The sequence below is a fragment of the Suricata suricatta genome, chromosome 13 (genome assembly GCF_006229205.1).
Source record: "Suricata suricatta isolate VVHF042 chromosome 13, meerkat_22Aug2017_6uvM2_HiC, whole genome shotgun sequence".
Lineage (NCBI taxonomy): Eukaryota > Metazoa > Chordata > Mammalia > Carnivora > Herpestidae > Suricata > Suricata suricatta.
In genome coordinates this window covers 37,925,094-37,934,244 of record NC_043712.1, presented here as the reverse complement: position 1 = coordinate 37,934,244, position 9,151 = coordinate 37,925,094, and the positions used below count along the sequence as shown (strand labels likewise).

The 9,151-nt window shown below is 39.8% G+C and overlaps 1 long non-coding RNA gene and 1 pseudogene across 1 annotated transcript in view; both read right to left on the bottom strand.

Moving 5' to 3' along the window:
* Window positions 1–9,151, bottom strand: part of LOC115276384 — a 49,788-nt gene that overhangs the window by 32,978 nt on the left and 7,659 nt on the right. The window lies entirely within an intron of this gene.
* On the bottom strand, window positions 2,167–2,674 carry LOC115276383 (annotated as a pseudogene).

Below are 9,151 nucleotides of genomic sequence, written 5' to 3'. Positions count from 1 at the left end.
CCAAGACACACTTCCTATGGGGAAAAAAAAAGACAGCATGTAATTTCTGTCCTTGACGGAATGTATTAAATAAGCAAACACCCCAACAAGGAAAACAAGTACTACAATGTAAAAATATTTAAAAAAAGACAACCCTCTCACATGCATAAATGAAAGATTGCACACAAAGAACTCACATCTTTTCAAGCTTCGATAGTAAATATTCTGCTACTATGTATTAAATACTGCATGGTTTGCCCAAGCTGAGATGAAACCACATCATGAATCAATAAGCATTTTGCATTTTCTTTCATTATCTACTCAAAGTCATGCCTACTACACCTCTAAACATTTCATTAAATCCAATTATACAGCAAAGAACACAAGGATGTAATCAGCCAACCTTTGTTGTTTCTGATTTAGATCCTCCTAATTTTTCACAATTAAAAACAATACAGCAATGACCAATTATGCAAACACCTTTGCACACTTGCCTGATTATTTCCTTAGGACAAATTCTTATAAATGGAATTGCCAAGTGAAAGAATATGGACTTTTTTTTAAATTTTTTAATGTTTTATTTATTTTTGATACAGAGAGAGACAGAGCATGAGAGGGGGAGGTGCAGAGAGAGAAGGAGACACAGAACCAGAAACAGGCTCCAGGTTCTGAGCTGGCTGTTAGCACAGAGCCTGACGTGGGGCTCAAACCCATGAACGTGAGATCTGACCTGAGCCAAAGTCGGAGGCTTAACCAACTGAGCCACCCAGGCGCCCCTGAATATGGACTTTTAAAAGATTGTTCATATAATCTGCCAAATTTTTTCAAAAAAAAAAAGTGGTAGCTGAATAGGTTCCCATAAGATTTCTGAGGTGATCATTAATAATTTCAAATAGTTTTATTGCTTTTCATTCATCGGCATTCCAATAGAAGCTAATAGCCAAGTCAAATGCCAAATGGTTCATTTACCAGAAGTCTGAAAAGCTTGAACAACTTTTTGTAAATGGTGACAGTTTTGAAGAAACGAGGACAGGTCATCTCTAGAAGCATTGAGATAAACGGGCTTTTCCTTTTTTCTTTCTTTTTTTTTATTTGAGAGAGAGAGCACACAAGTGAGGGAGAGAGGCAAAGGGTGAGAGAGGGGGAGAATCTTAAGCAGGTTCCATGTTCAGCACAGAGCCCAACACAGGGTTCGATCCCAAGACACGATCACAACCTGAGCCGCCCCAGTGCCCCAAGGAGATTTCTCTTTATTATGCATCTTAATTTTGATAAAGATGTCATTTTCTTTCTGTAAGTTTGGGATACTGATTATTTCTGCATGGTTAAATTATGAGATACTATTGTTCTTTATTTTCTTTACCTATATTTTCTAATATTTTTACAATGTCCTTATAAAATTCGTACAGGTTTCTCAACTTTGGCACTCGTGACATTTAGGCCAGATAGTTCTTTGTTATGGAGGGCTGTCCTACATGGCATGGGACATTTTGCCGTTTCCCCGGCCTCTACCCACTAGATGCCAATAGCGCCCCAGGTCGTGACAACCAAAAGTGCCTCTAGATAGTTCTGCAAATCTCTTGGGATTCAAAAATTCCCCCAGTTGAGAACTACTGCACTCATGTAATAGACAATACCAAAAATAATAATAAACATATATACTGCTCTGTGTCAGATGCTATCCCCAGTCCTTCGGGAGTATTATCATGTTAATTATTTTCAACAACCCTTTGAGGTGGATACTATTATTATATCCAATTTACCTATAAGGAAACTCAAAATAGAGAGGTCGAATAACACGCCCAATTTCACACAGCCAGAAAGCACAGAAGCCTAGATCAGAATCCAGTTGACTCCAGAGCCTGTGCTTATAACCATTTTTCTGAAGCTGCTGTCCACTGAAACACTTTTTTAAAATAAATTTTTTAAAGTTTATTTATTTGGGGGGAAGTTTTTATAATATGCTTTAATTTTTCTTAAAGTATAGATTTCTTACTAAATTAAAACTAAGCATATTTCATACATTTTGATTCTTCTCAGTCTGAATGTTGGAATCTGCTACTTGATCATTTGTATGTGGAACAAGTAGTGATATTTACCATGATTCATACCACTTTGATACTGTTGTTCCCATGGTCAGTGGAGCATTTTTGCAAGTTCAGAAAGGCTGAAAAGTTTAGGAATAGCCTAGGATTTTGCAGTTGATTTTGAAGGCTGGAGTTATCCTGCTCCAAATTTTTCTTTGAACTTTAAGTAGTCTCTTCTTTTACCAAAATATTTTGTCCACTGTTGAGGACAACTTGACTCAAAAGAGCTTCTTAACTTCTTTATTTATTTTTTTACATTTTTTTAATTTTTGAGAGACAGAGAGAGACAGCGTGAGCAGGGGAGGGTCAGAGAGAGAGGGAGACACAGAATCTAAAGATAGGCTCCAGGCTCTAAGCTAGCTGTCAGCACAGAGCCCAACACAGGGCTCAAACCCACGAACCAGGAGATCATGACCTGAGCCAAAGTCGAACACTTAACCAACTGAGCCACCCAGGTGCCCCTAGCTTCTTAACTTCTTGCACTGAGAAGCATCCTCTGCATTCTCATCTAAACACTTTCAGTACTCATCCTGGGCTCCCCAGCAATCTGCCTTTCTTTCATAGAAATGGGCTGCCATTCCCAGTGGGCTCATGGCAGTGAATCCTCCCTCCAGCTTGGAACGATCTTACAGAATCCAGTTCACAGCTCAAAGAGTTATTTATTTATTTTTGAGAGAAAGAGTGCATACCAAAAGAGGAGGGGCAAAGAGAAGAAGAGACAGAATCCCAAGCAGGCTCCACAACATCAGCACAGAGCCTGATGGGGAACTCAAACTCCTGAACTGTGAGATCATGACCCGAGCCAAGATCAAGATGCTTAACCAACTGTGCCACCAAGGTACCCCACCACCACCACACTGAAACACTTTTAAAACACTCTTTTTAGCCATTTAATTTTGTCCAGCAAATCTTATAAAATGTTTTCAAACACATACAGTAATACAATGAACATTCATATACTTATCACCTAAATTTAATAATGACCAAGATTTTGCCATACTTGATTCCTTTGTCTCTTTATTTCCCTCTTTCCTTTTTTTCTTTCTTCCTCTCTTTTCTCCATCCCTCTCTTTCTCCTTCTCTCTCTTTTTCCTTTCTTCTTTTTATACCATTTCATCCTTTATATGGTTCTAAAAAATATGGATATTTTCTTACATGGCCATATTGCCCATCACACCTAACAAGGTTAACAACAATTCTTTGGAATCAATCCATATTCACATTTCCCCATTACCACAAAAATGTCATTTTAATTCTTAAAAATGTCCGGCTTTGGACACTGACTAAGAAGGATGAAGCAGTGCTTCTCTGCATATTATGCAAAAAAACCAAAAGAAAAGGGTAGTCATACAAGTACATTTTGGGCTGAAAATGAGAGGAAAACACCCAGTCCACAACTATAATAAAGATCCTGTTGCTGGTTTAGGGATATGAGTCCTGCCATGAGAAAGAACACAGTTGATTATTAAAGTTAATTTTAATAACAGCAGGAAACTGGGGCTAGCCTTCGAAGTTTCTCTACTCAGCTTTCTCAATGCATATTTATGATTTCATTTTAGAGCTTGTTGATTTACTTCCATTAGCCCCTAAAACCCTGACTCTTTCTTTCTGTTGTCCTTGAAACACAGAACAAATTCCTCACAAGTCCGTGATGGGTAAGGACCGGCCTCCAAGAGCGTGAAGACAGCATGAATTGGTCTTACTTTATTTGAGAGCAGGAGGTTGAAGAGTGAGCAGGATTCTTTGGAGACCACCACTGCTCCTCCTTCACCCCACCCTGCCACCTGCTGAAATGGGTTAGGGGCAAAAAGAAGAACCCTCCTCAAAGTAAGTTTCTTATGGTTGCTGTGACAGATTGCCGTAAATTTGGTGACTTAAAACAGCATACATTTTCTGGAAAAAACAGTACACATTTATTCCCTTACAGTTATGGAGGTCACAAGTAAAAAAATCTAGGTGTTGGTGAGGCAGCACTCTTAGGGAAGAATCTACTTTCTTGCCTTTTCTAGCTTCTAAAGCTGCATTCCTTGTGCAGCTTGGTTCCTGGCCCCTTCCTCCATCTTCAAAGCCAGCAGTAAAACATCTGTCCTGGTGGTTACATTGCCATATTCTATCACAGCTGCTTCTGTCTCCTTCTTATAACTTTTGTAATTATGTTTGGAGGCCATCAGGAAAATCCATGATAATCTCCTCATCTCAAATCCAGAATTAATCACATTTGCAAAGCCCTTCTGCCATATAAGGTAACATTCACAGGTTCAGGAACTAGGACCTGGATGGCTTTTGAGGCCATTATTCAACCTATCACATTCCTCTTAAGCACAACTCATTCCAGTAGTAACACCACGTATATTTTGAGACCACAAAGCCTTTAACCTGTGTTTTTCATTTTATTATCACAAAAATATTTCAAGTTGGGAAAACCTTGGGTTCTCCCAGAAGCAAACACTGAGGCAGGGAGTTAAGTGCATGTGGTTTATTTAAGAGGTGATCCTAGAAACACAGGAGGAGAGTGGAGAAGTAAGAAAGAGAAGGGAAGTTAGCCAATAGAAGGTGTAGAACAAGCCAGTTACTGCTGTGGAAAACTGGAGCTCTATCCCTTGGAAGACTCTAAGAGATAGTGTAGAGACCTCAATTATCCAACCAGGGGCTAAGGAATCTGGGGCTTACCCAACTCCTCCATGCAGCCTTGACTGAGGGCAATTCTAGAGGCATTAACTCTCTGGCACTTCCAGCTTTTCCTGCCCTTGAGGCTGGTATTCTAAGGCCAGAAGAAAACCTCAGAATCACAGGTGTTTTCAGAAAGCAGCCTAAAGGGGGAGATGGATGCTCAGAATATTGGCCAGGGCACTAGCAGTGTCTGCTACAATCCCATTTACCAGAGAGACCCATTTATTCTTTCACCAATCATGTTCTGACTGCTTGCTTACTCTGGGCCAAACAGCATGTCAGGTTTTGGAGCTCACAAATCTATGTACACTGTGTACAGACGTGTAAAGAGACAAATTAACATATGCTATGGTAAGTGCTATGCCAGAACTATAAGTATTTGTGCCTGGCACATAAGATCTTGTAATAAAAATTGGTTTTTAGAAATAAAGTATTAAAAGCACAGAAGACCTCTGTCTGGAGGACAAATGTCCCTCTCCATCATTAGAGCCAAGCACCCAAACAAGGCACAGACATAAAATAGGGTAAAAACAAAAACAAAAACAAAACAACAAACAAGTGACTGAGCCAAGGTAATCTGGCCTGTGAACAGCAGAACCAGGACAAGAATCCACATTTTCTGACTCCAAGACCAGGATTTCTTTCACTCCACCCAGTGGTCTCTAGGAGATAAGAAGACCTTACACCTATGAGAATGCCCAGTACATAGTAAGTAACCAATATTCTTTTTTTTTTATGTTTACTTTTTTATTTTCATGAGAGAAAGAGAGAGCACTAGCGGGAGAGGAGCAGAGACAGAGGGAGACACAGAATCCGAAGCAGGCTCCAGGCTCCGAGCTGTCAGCACAGAGTTTGACTTGAGGCTCCAACTCACAAACAGCGAGATCATGACCTGAGCCAAAGCCAGATGCCCAACCAACTGAGCCATCCAGGCATCCAGGCGCTTCCCCCTCCCCAATATTCTTGTAAAATGGAAACAGCACATTTAGGTTTCAACATTTGAACTTGGGGAGAGAGACAGGGATGTAAACATTCAGTCTATACCACCACTCCATTCCAAGCTTCCCAAACCAACAGAACATGCTTCCCATGTGAAAGGCCAGAGCTGACTCCTTATTCCTAGGGGCAGCTTGCTTCCAAGAAGAAGAAGTCAAGCATGCCCAGTTATTCTTCCCAAACTTACCACATAGATAAGTAACTCACCTCCTGGGTGTGGTGAGAGGCCAAGATCATATTAGGGAAATTGCCTCATTATGGAGACCAGGAGGAGGGGGAAAACCCTTCCTCTCTAACTCTATGATTGGGAAATAGAAAACCATCAGAGACTGAGGCTACTCCTTTCTCTCAAGGTCTGGTGTTACTCATCTCAACTTCTCTCAATGCATCTGCCGCAGTCCCCTCATGTTCCCCTGGCTCCTCTTTAGTTTCTTATTCACAGCCTGATACAGTGGCCTCACTCCCTAAGTTCACTGTTCAGTTCCCCAAAGGTGACACACTTACCCTCTCACTGTCCTCACCCCAAACCTACAGAAGAAGATCAGAATGGTTCAGCCCATTGATTTTTCTTTTTAGAATTTTCTTTTTTCTTTTTCTGAGTTGATCTTAATTCCACTATTTTGTCCTTATTACCTCCATGTACCTGGTCTCGGTTCCTGTTTTGAGTTTGCCTACTCCTGTGGCCCCCACCTCAAACTTTATAAGAGTTATCAAACCCCTTCTACTCTCTCCTTGACCCCCTCAGTGTGGACTCAGTTCTTCCCAGGGGGAGGGGGGAGGGGTTACCAAAAGTCACATCTTATGACTCTATCTTCCCTATCCAAATTGCCTTGGGCTCCTGATCACCCCACCCCTCCTCTTCCTCTAGCCTGGCTTGACTCATCATTTTTTTTTTAAAGTTTATTTATTTATTTTTGAGATAAAGAGAGAGCAAGTAGGCAAGGGGCAGAGAGAGAGACAGTGTGAAAGAGAATCCCAAGCAGGCTCTGCACTGTCAACGCAGAGCTTGAACCCATGAACCACGAGATCATGACTTGAGCTGAAATCAAGAGTTGGATGCTTAGCCAACTGAGCCACCCAGGCACCTCTTGACTATCTTTTAAAGCCAGGCTGCCCAAGATTCAAGCCAGTAGCTGGTCAACATATTCAGCAGGAAAATCCAGTCATGCCAACAAGACCCACGGAGGCTATCTGTAACCAAAACCTACTTTTCTGACTTACAAATGGAGATGTTACTTTCCCCTCACTCAAATATTCATGTCTACAGAAAGATCATAGTGGAAATTTGAATTAGTGATAATAAAAATTACTGACAATTTTCAGGTGGGATAATGCTTTTTTGGCAAAGTGGTATATCTTAAGACCTGTAATTTACTTTAGAATAATTCAGGATGAAAAATAAAATACAAAAATTAAGGGAAGCCACAATTTTGGAAAATAACGTGGCAGCTTCTTACAAAGTTAGAGTTACCATTTGACTCAGTAATTCTACTATGAAGTATCTACCCCCCAAAAATGAAAGTATACGTGCACATAAAAACATATACATAAATATTCATAGCAGCATTGTTCAAAATGGTGAAATAACTCAAATGTCCATGCACCGACAAATAGATAAACAAAAATGTGGTGTAACCATATAGTGGAATACTATTTGGCAATAAAAAGGAAGAAAGTACTAATACATACTAAAACATGGATGAACCTCAAAAACATTATGCTCCGTGGAAGAAGCCAGACACAAAAGAACACATACAGTATGATTCCATCTGCACAAAATATTCAGAAAAGGCAAATCTATAGAGATAGAAAGTAGGTTAGTGGTTGCCTAGAACCGGGGGTGGAAATAAGGAGTGACTGTAAATGAGCACCAGGTTTCTTTTTAGGATGTTGGGAACATTCTAAAATCAGATTGTGGTGAAGACTGTACAACTCTGTAAATATAATAAAATTTCTTTGAATTGTATGCTTTAAATGGGTGAACTATATGGAGTATGAATTATATCTCAATAAAGCTATTTTTAAGAAGGAAGGAAAGAAGGAAGGAAGGAAGGAAGGAAGGAAGGAAGGAAGGAAGGAAGGAAAGATTTTTGTCAGCCATGATGCTTATAGCCTTTACAATACCAGAATGTCTGAAAAGCCAAAATCATCAGAATATTGCTATGTGAGAGAGAGGTGGAAGGTCCTGAGAAAATTTTGGATGCAAGAGATCCTGTGAAACCCGATAAACCACCCCTTTCCTGTAGCCCCCAGCTTTCCTCTGAAATAGTGCTGGATAAACATAGCAAATGTCTGACCTGTTGGTTCTCTCTTTTCTTTGGTTGATGGTGAATATCACTCTCTAGTTACTCTCTATATAACAATGAAATATGATGGGAGCTGCTAGTATTTTTTTCTCTAAAAATATATCCAAACTGCTCAAATTATTTTTTTACATTTATTTATTTATTTTGAGAGAGAAAGGCAGAAATAGAGGAGAGAAAGAATCCCAAGCAAGCTCTGCACCCCCACCACACGGCCCAATGCTGGGCTCAAACCCACGAACCACAAGAACATGACCTGAATCAAACACAAGAGTAGGACACTCAACTGACTGAGCCACCCCGGCACCCCTAAACTGCCCTACTTATGAATTTTAGTGTTTTCAAAACTCTTCAGTCACAAATATTCAGACAAGCTCTTCACATTATCCCACAGCTGAATACTTTTCACTGGGTCTGAATTCTTTACCACTCAGACGTAATCTTATTTCTGAACATTTGGAGAACCATTATTCTCAGGTCCATGTACCTCTTGCAGCATATTGAGGTGCAGCATTATCGGGGATTTTGGGCAAGTCTAGGTAGGTTATATGCATTTTTTCAGCAGTTAGATCTCATCAGTTTTCTGTCTTTGTCTTGTCTAGCTTTCTTCCTATTTTCCAGGCCTGTGGTAGAATTAATCTCAAATTAATTCACACAAATTTCTAAACTCATTTCTAGACTTTGGAGTCCTGAGGAAGGAGAGGTATGTGTGTTTGGTCTGCCATCTTGATCCAATTTGCAACTTAATTTATCATGATTGTATAACATCCCAGTATGTTGATGTAGTATAATTTATATAACCATTTCATGTTCTCCCATATTAAAATTAACATTGTAATCAACATTCTTATATATAAATCTTGGCATATGACTGATCACTTCTAAAGAAACCCATTTAATGTATGTGTCAAAATATGTTGGTGATCTCTGGGTTTTTAGAAACATACATATTGTCAAAATTTGGACATGTCAGTGGCAATGAGAAAGAATGAAATCTGGCCATTTGTAGGAAAGTGGATGGACCTTGAGGGTGTCACACTAAGCGAAATAAGTCAGGCAGAGAAGGACAGATACCATATGTTCGCACTCATAGGTCTAACAGGAAATTTTCAGAAT